Genomic DNA, 13,644 nt, shown 5'->3' with positions numbered 1-13,644 from the left:
AAACATACAAAGAATCAATGAAACAAAAAGCTGGTTCTTTGAAAAAATAAACAAGATTAACAGACCACTGGCAAACCTGACTAAAATGAGGAGAGAAAAAACCCAAATCAGTAAAATCAGAAATGCAAAAGGGGAGATAACAACAAACACAACAGAAATCCAGGAAATCATCAGAGACTAATTTGAGAAACTATATTCTAATAAATTTGAAAATCTTGAACAAATGGACAGCTATCTAGATACTTACAACCATCAAAAACTGAACGAAGAGGATATTTATCACCTGAATAGACTTATAACACAAAATGAAATTGAAGCAGCAATCAAGAGTCTCCCCAAAAAGAAAAGTCCAGGATCTGATGGATTCTCTGCTAAATTCTATCAGATGTTTAAAGAGGAACTAATACCAACCCTCCTTAAACTGTTCCATGAAATAGAAAGGGAAGGAACACTGCCTAACTCATTTTATGGGTCAATATTACTCTCATCCCAAAACCAGACAGAACCTCCAAAAAGGAGAACTATAGGCCAATCTCCTTAATGAACATTGATGCAAAAATCCTCAATAAAATAATGGCAAACTGAATCCAACAACATATCAGAAAGATCATCCACCATGACCAAGTCAACTTCATCCCAGGAATGCAGGGGTGGTTCAACATATGCAGATCTATAAATGTAATACAGCACATTAATAGAAATAAAGACAAAAACCACTTGATCATCTCAATAGATTCAGGAAAAGCCTTTGACAAGATCCAACACCACTGCATGATAAAAGCTCTAAGAAAACTAGGAATAGAAAATGTACCTCAACAACATTGTAAAAGTTATTTATGACAAACCAACAGCCAACATCATACTTAATGGAGAAAAACTGAAACCATTCCCCTAAAATCAGGAACAAGACAAGGGTTGCCCACTATCCCCACTCCTATTCAACATAGTACTGGAATTCCTAGCCAGAGCAATTAGGCAAGAAGAAGAAATAAAAGGAATACAAATAGGTAAAAAAAAAAACTGTCAAAATATCCGTATTTGCAGACAATATGATCCTATACCTTAAAGATCCAAAAAACTCTCTACCCAAAAACTCCTAGACACCGTAAACAACTACAGCAAAAATCATTAGCTTTTCTATACAACAATAACAAACAAACTGAGAAGGAATATATGGAAACAATTCCATTTACAATAGCCTCAAAAAATCAAATACCTAGGAGTAAACTTAACAAAGGATGTGAATGACCTCTACAAGGAGAACTACAAACCCCTGAAGAAAGAGATCAAGGAAAACTACAAAAGGTGGAGAGATCTTCCAAGCTCATGGATTGGTAGAATCAACATAGTAAAAATGGCTATATTACCAAAAGCACTCTACACATTTAATGCAATTCCCATCAAAATCCCAATGACTTTTATCACAGAGATTGAAATATCTACCCTAAAGTTCATTTGGAAACACAAGAACTGAGAATAGCCAAGGCAATACTCAGCAGAAAGAGCAATGCTGAAGGTATCACAATACCCGACTTCAAACTACATTACAAAGCAATAGCAATAAAAACAGCATGGTACTGGCACAAAAACAGACATGAAGGCCAGTGGAACAGAATAGAGGACCCAGATATGAAGCCACAGAACTATAACCAACTTATCTTTGACAAAAGTGCCAAAAATATACGATGGAGATAAGACAGCCTCTTCAAAAAATGTTGCTGGGAAAAGTGGTTATCCGTCTGCAAGAAACTGAAACTAGATCCATGTCTATCACCCTGTACTAGTATCAACTCAAAATGGATCAAGCACTTTACTACCAGACCCAAAACTCTGAAGTTAGTATAGGAAAGAGCAGGAAACACTCTGGAAGTAATAGGTATAGGCAAGGACTTCCTCAATAGAATCCCAGCAGCTCAGCAACTAAGAGAAAGAATGGACAAATGGGACTTCATAAAATTAAAAAGCTTCTGCACAACAAAAGAATTGGTCTCCAAACTGAAGAGACCACCCACAGAGTGGGAGAAAATATTTGCCAGCTACACATCAGACAATGGACTAATAACCAGAATATACAGGGAACCTAAGAAACTAAACTCTCCCAAAATCAATAAACCAATAAGAAATGGGCAACTGTACTAAATAGAACTTTCTCAAAAGAATAAATTCAAATGGCAAAAAAACACATGAAAAAAAGCTCACCATCACTAGCCATAAAGGAAATGCAAATCAGAACCACACTAAGATTCTACCTCACTCCTGTTAGAATAGCCATCATCAAAAACACCACCAACAACAGGTGTTGGCCAGGATGTGGGGAAAAAGGAACCTTCATACACTGCTGGTGGGAATGCAAGCTAGTGCAATCACTCTGGAAAAGAAATATGGAGGCTTCTTAAAAATCTAAACATAGATCTGCCATATGATCCAGCAATCGCAGTCCTGGGGATATACCCAAAGGAATGCGACATAGGTTACTCCAAAGGCACCTGCACGCCCTTGTTTATTGCAGCTCTATTCACAATAGCCAAGTTATGGAAACAGCCAAGATGCCCCACTACTGATGAATGATCAAGAAAATGTGGTAATTGTACACAATGGAATTTTACTTAGCCATGAAGAAAAATGAAATCCTATCATTCACAAGTAAATTGATGGATCTGGAGAACATAATTCTGAGTGAGGTTAACCAGGCTCAGAAAACCAAAAGTCATATGTTCTCCCTCATATGCGGACTTTAGATCTAGGGCAAATGCAGCAATGTGGTTGGACTTGGATCACATGACAACGGGACCACACATACGGAAAGTATGGGGATAGATAGAAAACCCAAAACATGAAAGCCTTTGATGTCCCCACTCCAGAGAACTAAAATAGAAACTTTAAAGCGACAGAGGTCAACATGAGAAGGGGATCAGAAACCAGTGTAAAGATCAGTTAGAGATGAATTAACTTGGGTTGTAACACATTTGTACATGGAAGTAATGCTAGGAATCTCTCTGTATAGCTATCCTTAACTCAACTAGCAAAAACGCTTTGTCTTTCTTATTAGGCTTATGTCTTCTCTTCAACAAAATTAGAGATAAGGGCAGAACAGGTTCTGCCTGGAAGCAAGGAGGTAATGTGGGGAGAGAGTGGAGGCTGGAGGCAGGGGGGAGAAATGACCCAAACAATGTATGCACATGTGAATAAATGAATTTTTAAAAAATACTGTGAACTAAATGAAGATGCAAATACAACATATCAAAATTCATAATTGCAAGATAAATCAATACATACAGGGAAATTTGTAGCATTAAAATACGTCTTTCAAACATAAGAAAAATGTAAACCAATAACCTAACTTGAGAAAGAACCTATACTTGAGAAAGAAGACAAATAAGATGAAACATAAAAAGAAAAAAGGTTGAACATAAATTCAAATAGAAAACAGCACAGAAATTCAATGAGATTAAAATATGACCTGTTGAAACCATTCTAGGAATGGAGGGAGGGTAGATAAAGGAGAAAAATAGAGGGGGTGAATTCAAGTATTATGTACTTGATAGAGTGTAAGAACTTTTGTAAACATCACAATGTACCCCCAGCACAGCAATAAAAAGTAATAAGAAGGAAAGAAAAGAAAAAAGAATCTGTAGATTGCTGTTAGTAGTATAGCCATCTTCATAACATTAATTCTGCTGACCCATGATCCTGGGAGGTCATTCCATCATCTAGTGTCTTCTTCAATTTCTCTCTTTAATCTTTTATAGTTTCATTGTAGAGGTCTTTTACTTCCTTAGTTAGGTTTATTATTGGGTATTTTTTCTTTTGAGACTACTGGGAATGTGATTGTTTTCCTGATTTCTTGAACATCTGTTGTTGGTATCTAGAAAAGCTACTGGTTTTTGTAAATTGGTTTTGTATCCCACTACTTTGCCGAAAGTGTTTATCATGTCTAAGAGGTTATGGACTCTTCATGGCCTCTTAAGCATAGAATCATGTCATCTGAGACAGAGTCCACTATGCAGCCCCAGCTAACTTGAGATCCCCCTGTTTCAGCCTCCCAAGTGCTAGGATTACAAGTATGTGCCACCATGCCCACTCTAATGGGTCTTTTTTTTTTCCTTGCATGGTTTTCATTTTTTACCAGATTGGGCTTTTGTTGTTGTTGATCTTTATTTCCGTCACTGTTTAAACTTTCTCTTAAATCTGTTGATCCAGTTGTTTGCTGGATGTAAGTGTAAAAGGAGGGGGAAAAAACAAAGCAAAAGCTCTGCATGGCACATACTGTCAACTTCACCCCTGGGATGTTCCCTTGCAAGACATCCAAGAACCAGACTAGATTCCCCAGAGAAGACTCATCTCCTAGATTTCCTAAGGACAAAGGTCTGAAAGTCACTTCAGTGACTGAATGAGGGATATACATTCATGCTGTAAGTTATGCTTGAAGGTGAATGACTTCACCTTCAAGAATGACTGACATGCTGCACTCCAGATAACCCCCTGCTTTCACCTCTCCAAACAGTGAGTTCCTGGCCTTTGTTGAGATGACGAAGGGCTGTTGTCCAGCTGTGAACCAAGGCAGAAGAAGATTTTAATCTCAAACTTTTTGTCTGATTGGCTTGGTTTGCTTTGGTTTACTTTAGTCTGGTCTGGATTTTTTAGATAGTACCTCACAATGTAGCTCAGCCTGGCCTGGAACTTGCTCTGTACTCCAGAATAGCCTCAAACTCACAGTTCTCCTGCCTCTGCCTCCCGAGGACTGGGACCATGCTAGCTTTCAAACTGTTCTTAAGCAGACCCAAGTAATCCTCTTGGGCTCTACTACTTTACTTTATTTTGTGTTGCCAAATCCAAAACCTTAGGATCTGTGGTTTGAATCAGGTTGAATTCACACTGCAGGCTTAGTATTCTGTTTTTTCCAAGGGTGCTGAGTGTCTTACCATTCTATTTACCTGTTAGTGGCTCCCAAAATGTCTTGCCTCTGTATTCTCTCTTATTCATACATTTTTCAAAAAGTCACTTATCTTTCTAAAAGCATCGTTTTAGAGGGGCTTCAGAGGAAAAAATGGAAGATAATAAATAAAACACACAATTCCAAGTGTCAACTTTACTCAAATGTCCACTAAGTCCTTTGCATATATTACTCCATTTATTACCCACAATCCTCCTCTAGACAAAGTAAAATTATTATGCTCATTTCACAGATGTAGAAAACAAAGCTTAGACAGAATAATTCACCCAGGTACCCACAATGAATAGAAGACAAACCTCAGATTTAAAATCAGCTCTCTCTGACTCTAGAGCTTGTTTTTTGATTTTTTGGGGTTTTTTTTTAATTGTTTTATTATTAATATGTGCATACAATGCTTGGGTCATTTCTTCCCCCCTGCCCCCACCCCCTCCCTTCTCACCCACTCTGCCCCCTCCCTCTCCCCTATCACCCACTCCGCCCCCTTCCTCTCTTCCCCCCACCCCCTCAATACCCAGCAGAAACTATTTTGCCCTTATCTCTAATTTTGTTGAAGAGAGAGTATAAGCAATAATAGGAAGGAACAAGGGTTTTTGCTAGTTGAGATAAGGATAGCTATACAGGGAGTTGACTCACATTAATTTCCTATGTGTGTGTGTTACCTTCTAGGTTAATTTTTTTTTATCTAACCTTTTCTCTAGTTCCTGGTCCCCTTTTCCTATTGGCCTCAGTTGCTTTTAAGATATCTGTCTAGAGCTTGTTTTTAGTCGCCGTTCTGATGCATGACATTTAGAAGCAATGTAGACCTAAGGACAAAAACATATGGCTATGACTCTGAACTCTATAACATATAATTTCCTATAATCAGCAGGAAAACTAGATTGGGTTTGAATTAAAATTCACTGAACAAATATTTGTAGTATGATGTCTTTATCTAAATTAAACAATTATTTGAAAGTTTGAATGACAACTGTCATTTTATTGGACTATAATATGATAGATGACATTCTAAGTAAAATACAATAGAGCAAAGGAAGAAAAACTCCCAAATTTAGCACCTGCAGTGAGCATTTAGCTCAAGGGCAATAATATAAACAGTAGAACTTCAGTGGGTAAAAGAGGGCCGAGCTAATACTGCCATTCTTTGTAATTTGAATGTGTAAAGTTAAATTTTCTCTCACAGCTCTTGATCATCTGTTTTTTATCAAGTGTTTAAAGGAGTGAAAGAAGACTCACGCATTTTCTTCCATGAGAAATGACCTTCTTTTTTATTAGTGCATATTAATTGTACAAAGGAGCCTCATTATGAAATCTCCATAGATGTATATGATGTGCTATGGTCATAGTTACCCCTCTGTCAGTCTTTGTTATTCCTCCTGTCTCCCTCTTTAAACAATTTTAATGGATTTCCTTTTTCTATTTTCATGCAGTATATGCTACTTTATTGTACTTCAATTGTATTTACCCTCCCTCACCCTCTCCTCTTGCTCACTCCCATCCCACACACACCACCAACAGTCCCTATTTCACACTCGTCTCATTCTTTTTTTAGGTCTAGATTCCACATATGAGAGAGAACAACTTATATTTGTCTTTCTATGTCTGCTTATTTTGTTTAACATGATGACCTCCAGTTGCCTCCATCTTCCTGCAAATGAAATAATTTCATTACTCTTTACAGCTGAATGTATATATATATACGTATATATATACGTATATATACGTATATATATACGTATATATATGTTTATTTATTTATTTATATTTGAGAATATATATATACATACCACATATTCATTACCCATCAATTTTTTGATGAACACCTAGACTGATTCCACAGTTTGACTATTATGAATAGTGCTGCTATAAACAGTGTGTGCAGGTGTCTATTTTATACTGATGTACATTCATTCAGATTTATGCTTAAGAGTGGTTAACCAGAATATTTCTATTTTTAGCTTCTGAAGAAAACATCATACTTATTTCCATCATGGCTGTACTAATTTACACTCTCACCAACAGTGTATGAGGGTTCCTCTTTCCCTTCAACTTCACCAGCATTTGTTGTTTGTTTTCTTGATAGTGGTCATTCTGACTAGAATCTAATGTTGTTTTGATCTGCATTTCTTTTATAGTTAAGGATGTTGAACATTTCTTCATGTATTTTGTAGCCATTTGTACTTCTTCTTTTGGGAACAGTCTATTCAATTCATTTGCCCATTTATTAATTGGATTGTTTTCTTTTAGTGTTTAATTTTTTTTAGCTCTTTATATAATCTGGATATTAACCCTTTATCCAAAAGATATCTGACAAAAATTTCCTCCTATTCTGTAGGTTGTCTCATGATTCTGGTAATTGTTTCCTGTGATGTGCAGAAGCTTTTTAATTTGATACAATTTCGTTTGTCAATTCTTGCTCTCATTACCTGAGCAACTAGAGTCCTAGTCAAAAAGTTGTTACCTGTGCCCATATCTTCAAGCATTTTCCCAAGGTTTTCCTCTAGTAGTTTCAAAGTTTCAGGTCTTATCTTAAGATCTTTGATCCATTTTCAATTAATTTTCATACAGCAGGGATCAGAGTCTAGTTTCAATCTACATGTGGATATTTGTTCAAATGGCTGTCTTTTCTTCAACTTATGCTTTTAGCTACTTTCTCAAAAATCAAATGGCTATAATTGTGTGAGTTATTTCTGGGTCTTCTATTTTTTTCCATTGGTCTTCACATCTGTTTTTAAGCAAATAACCAGCTGTTTTTGTTACTATAGCTCTGTAGTACAATTTAAAGTCAAGTATTGTGATACATTCCAGCATTACTCTTTTTTGCTCAGATTGCTTTGGCTATACAGGGTCTTTTATGCTTCTATATGAATTTTAGGATTCATTTATCTATTTCTGTGAAGAATGACATTGGAATTTTGATAGGGTTGCATTGAATTTGTGGATTGCTTTTAGTAATATAGCCATTTTCTGCTGATCCATGAACATGGGAGATCTTTCCATCATCTAGTGTCTTCTTCGATCTCTTTCTTCAAAGTTTAATAGTTCTTGTTGTAGAAGTCTTTCACCTTCTTAGTTAAGGGTATTCTTAGGTATTTTAGTCTACTATGAATGGAATTGTTTTCCTGATTTCTTTCTCAGCCTTTTTATTGTTGGTATATAGAAAATCTACTAGGTTTTGTATATTGTTCTTGTATTCTGCTATTTTTCCAGAAGTGCTTATCAAATCTAAGAGTTTTTTGGTGGAACCTTTAGGGTCTTTTAAGTATATGATCATGTCATCTGCAAATAGGGATAATTTGACTTCTTCCTTTCCTATTTCTTCTTTCCCTTTTATGTCTTTCTCTTGCCTTATTGCTCCAGCTAAGAATTCATCACTGTATTGAACAATAGTGGAAAAGTGGACATCTTTCTCTTATTCTTAATTTTAGAGGAAATGATTTGCTTTTTCCTATTAGCTATGATATTGGCTTAGGTTTATTGTATTTAGCCTTTATTATGATGAAGTATGTTCCTTCTAGTCCTACTTTCTTCAGAGCTTTTATCATGAAGGGATGTTGAATGATCTATTGAGATGCTCATGTGATTTTTTTCCTTTGATTCTGTTTATGTGATGTGTTACATTTATTGATTTGTGTATGTTGAACATCCTTGCATTCTTTGAATGAAACCAACTTGATCATGGCGTATGACCTTTTTTGGTGTGTTCTTTAATTTGGTTTGTGAGTATTTTATTGAGAATTTTTGCACCTATATTCATCAGGGATATTGGTCTAAATTTTCTTTTTTGTTGTGTGCTTTATCATGTTTTGATATCAAATAATACTGAGCTTCACAGTTTGGTAGCTTCTTTCCCTTTCTGTTTTACGGAATAATTTGAGGAGCATTGATGTTAATTCTTCCTTAAAGAGCTGATAGAATTTAGCAATGATTCCATTTGGTCCTGAACTTTTCTTTGTTGGCAGACTCTTTATTACTGCTTCAAATTCCTTGTTTATCATATCTGGTTATGTGGATTATATCATTTTTTGGTTCAGTTTTGGTAGGTAATAGGCATCTAGAAATTTGTTCATTTCTTCTAGATTTTCCAGTTTATTGGAATATAGGTTTTCAATGGCTCTACTACCAAAAGCACTGTACATGTTCAACGCAACCCTATCAAACTTCCAATGACATTTATCACAGAGATTGAAAAATCAATCCTAAAGTTCATTTAGCAGCAGAAAAGACCGTGAATAGCCAAGGCAATATTGAGCAAAAAAAAGAGTAACACTGGAACCCAACTTCAAACTATACTAGAGTCACAGCAACTTGGTACTGGCACAAGAATGGACAAGAAGACCAGTGGAACAGAAGAGAAGACCCAAATATGAATCCACTCAGCTACATCCACCTGATTTTTGACAAAAGTTCTCAAAACATACAATGGAGAAAAGATAGCCTCTTCGACAAATGTTTCTTGGAAGTCTGAATATCTGCCTGCAGAAAACTGAAACTGGATCCATAGCTTTCACGCTGTACAAGTTATCAATTCAAAGTAGATTAAGGACCTTAATATAAGACCTGAAACTTTGAAGTTAGTGCAGGAAAGAACAGGAAATACACTGGAACTTATAGACATATAGGTAATAACTTCCAAAATAGAACTCAAATGACTCAGAAACTAAGAGGAAGGATTGACAAATGGGACTACATGAAACCAAAAAGCTTCTGTACAACAAAAGAAATGGTCACCAGACTAAAGAGGCAGCCCACAGAAAGGGAGAAAATCTTTGCCAGCTATACATCTGAGAAGGGATTAATAACCAGAATATATAGGGAGCTCAAAAAACTAAACTCCCTCAAAATCAATGACCCAATGAAGAAATGGGCAAATGACCCTAAACAGAGGTTTTTCAAAGGAAGAAGTCCAAATGGCTAAAAAACACATGCAGAAATGCTTGACAACCCTGGCCATAAAGGAAATGTAAATCAAAACCATGTTAAGATTCTACCTCACTCCTGTTAGAATGGCTATCATGAAGAACAAACAACAGACAGGTGCCAGTTGCTCATGCCTGTAATCCTGTGACTCAGAAAGCAGAGATCAGGAGGACTGGGGTTCGAAGCATCCCAGGCAAATAGTTTGTGAGACCCTATCTTGAAAACACCCATCACCAAAAAAGGGGGAGAAGCTGGTAGAATGGCTCAAGGGGTAGGCCCTAAGATCAAGCCCCAGTACTGCCAAAAAAAACCCAAAAATGTTGGCGAGGATGTGGGGAAAAAATGAACCCTCATACACTGTTGGTGGGAATGTAAATTAGTACAACCACTATGGAAACAGTATGGAGGCTCCTCAAAAAACTAAAAATAAAACTGCCATATGATCCAGCAATACTATTCCTAGGGATATACCTGAAGGAATGTACAATAGAGACACCTGAACACCAGTGTTTATTACAGCACTGTTCACAATAGCCAAGTTATAGAAATTATCCAGATGCCCTACAACTGATGAATGGATTTTACTCAGCCATAAAGAAGAATGAAATCATGTGGTTTGAAAGTAAATGAATGCAGTTTCAGGACATCATGTTAAGTGAAGTTATCCACTCTCAGAAAGACAAAGTCCACAGGTTTTCTCTCATATGTAAGAGATAGACAGAATACAAATACAAGCAGTATTATGAAAAATAGGTTATACTAAGGGGAGGTCACTAAAGGTAGGAGGGTAAAAGAAGGAAGTTAAGGTTAAGAAGGTGAATAGGGGTGATGTAGTTTCTATATGAGAATGAATATAGAATTTTTAAACCTGTTGAAATCACCATAAGAAGGGGACTAAGAAAGAAAGAGAAAAATAGAGGTAATGAACCAATTCATGTTATAATACATATATACATGGAAATGTCACAAGGAAACTCCCTGTATAGCTATCTTTAAAAAACAAAAATATCTTTTTTCACAAACAGAGAACAGGAAGGAAAAACATGTCCTGTCAAGGGGTTGGTACCAGTGGGAGGGGGAGGATATAAGGGAAAGGTGTAGGAGGGTGAATGTGGTAGAAATATTATATGCTCATGTATGAAAATGGAACAATGAGACCTGTTGAAACTACTCCAGTAATGGAGGGGAAAAGGGGTTTAATGAGAATGATGTAGGAGGTAAATTCAACTATGATATTTTGTAAGAACTTTTGTAAAGGTCACAATGTTCCCCCAGTACAACAACAAATATAATAAAAAATAAATAAAAATGAAAACAATTAATAACAATACAGGTTTTCAGAGAATTACTTAGTGATCCTCTGAATTTCACTAGTATTTGCTATAATGTTCCCTTTCTTATCTCTAATTTTGTTCATTTGAGTTTTCTCCTTCTTTCTTTTGGTTAGTTTAGCTAAGGCTTTGTGTCAATCTTGTTTATATTTTCAAAGAATCAACTGTTTATTTCATTTATTTTTTGTATTGTTCTTCTAATCTCCATTCCATTAATGTCTGCTCTGATCTTTATCATTCCTTTCCATCTACTCTTGGATTTGGCTCATTCTTTATCTAAGAGCTTGGAAAGCATCATTAAGTTAGTTATTTGCCATCTCTCTGACTTTTTAATTTAGGCACTCATAGCACTGCCTTGTTTTTGTTCTCATTTGGTTCTAGGAATTTTTTTTTTGTTTCTCCCCTTATTTCTTCAATGATCTGCTCATCATTCAAAAACGAATTGTTCCATTCCCATATATTTGAATATTTTCTCTAGTTTCTCTTGCTGTTGCTTTTTTTTCAGGACTAGGGTTTTGTTTTGTTTTGTTTCTTTTGGTGGTACTGGGATTTGAACTCAGGGTCTCATGCTTGAGAGGCAGGCAGTCTACCACTTGAGCCACTCTACCACCTAAGGACTAGAGTTTAAACTCAGGGCTTCATGCTTGCAAAGCAGGTGCTCTACCACTTAAGCCACTCTAGTCTTCTTGCTGTTGAGTTCTATCTAGTTTTATTCCATGTGATCTGACAAAATACAGGAATTTGTTTCAATTTTCTTGTATTTGTAAGACTTTCTTTATGTTCTACAACATAACACATTTTGGAGAAAGTTCCATGAGCTACTGAGAAGAATGTGTATTCTGTAGCTATTGTATGAAATATTCTGTAGCTATCTGTTAAGTCCATTGATCTATAATGTCATTTAATTCTGAAGTTTCCTTGTTGATTTTTTTTGGTGGGTGAGGTCCGGATGATCTATCTATTGGTGAGAGTGGGGTATTGAAGTCATCCAGTGTTATTGTGTTGGGCTGTATTTGTGCTTTTATGTACAGTAGTATTTGTTTTATGAAATTTTGTGTGCTAATGTTCATTTATAATTGTTATATACTCTAGGTGGATTGTTCTCTTTGTCAGTATAAAGTGACTTTTGCCTCTTTTGACTAATTTTGGTTTGATGTCTCTTTTGTCTGACATGAGCATTGCTATTCTTGCTTGCTCCATTTACTTAGGAAATTTTTTTCCATTCTTTCACTTTAAGCCTGTGTTTATCTTTGCCGGTGAAGTGCATTTCTTACAAGCAACAAATGGTTGGATCTTGTTTTTTAATCCAATCCACTAATCTGTGTCTTTTAATTAGAGAATTAAGACCATTCACATTCAGAGTTGTTATTGAAACGGTATATAATAATTTCTGCCACTTTGCTGTTTTTTGTAATGTTTGATTCTTCCCTACTCCTCATTTGCTTTATCTGCTCATCTAGTGAGATCTATTCTTTCAAGAAAGCATCTACTTTTGAATAACACTCTCCACCTCTCTGTCACCAAGCCCCAGATGAGGGATGGTTAGGAGAAGAAACTGGAAATGCATATTGTCACTCTTCTTCTCTTCTTCCTTTTGTTGTCTAATGTTATCTTCCTGGTTATCTACTGGAAACAACTTTCCTCAGGGAAATCTCAATTTTGCATTTAAGGCCTTTCAACTGATTGGATCAGGCACACTCCTGTAATTGAGGATAGTCTTCCTTACATAAAGTCAAGTGATTATAGATGTTAACCACTTCTACAAAATAACTTCACAGCCACATTTAGGTTAGTGTTTGATTGGAAAACTGGGTACTCTAGCTTAGCCAAATTGACACACACCAAAAAAACAAAAAGGATAATCACCACAATGTGTGAGCTCATTTTTTATCACAGTAGAGTCACATTCTCTAATGTGAGTTGGCACATAGTAAGAGTTCAAAACATACTTATTTGAATAAATGCATGAATGATATTCATCTGTTTACACCTCTTAATTTGTTTGGAACTCAGAGTGCATGAAGAGATACAGTTTATTGTAGCCCCCTGTTCCTCCATGTGAATCCAATAGGTTTGAGAAATGACAGAGGCCAAGAGACATGGTCAAAATAATTGTCCTATGGAATAAAGAGGTATCCTAAAGCGAGAATGGCTGCAGCCCAAAGCAATGTAGGGACAAAAGAAATATCTGCCTGATGAAGGGCAAGTTACACTTGGTTTCAAAGTGGTAGAAGACAGCAATCAATTGTTTCTCATGACCTTAAATGAGGAGCAGAAATAGCTGAAGGAGATCAACACTGGAAAGGCTGGGCCTCCATACGTGAAGGAGAGCCCAGCAGTGTGGATCAGTGACCCAGGCCAGGTGGAATCTTCTCAGCCAACACCAGCCATGGGATTTGAGGGTCCAAGACTCAACACCCCTCCTTCAGAAGGCTGTAACAT

Source organism: Castor canadensis, chromosome 15 (genome assembly GCF_047511655.1).
Source record: "Castor canadensis chromosome 15, mCasCan1.hap1v2, whole genome shotgun sequence".
NCBI classification, from domain to species: Eukaryota; Metazoa; Chordata; class Mammalia; order Rodentia; family Castoridae; genus Castor; species Castor canadensis.
This window is presented reverse-complemented; position numbering follows the sequence as displayed.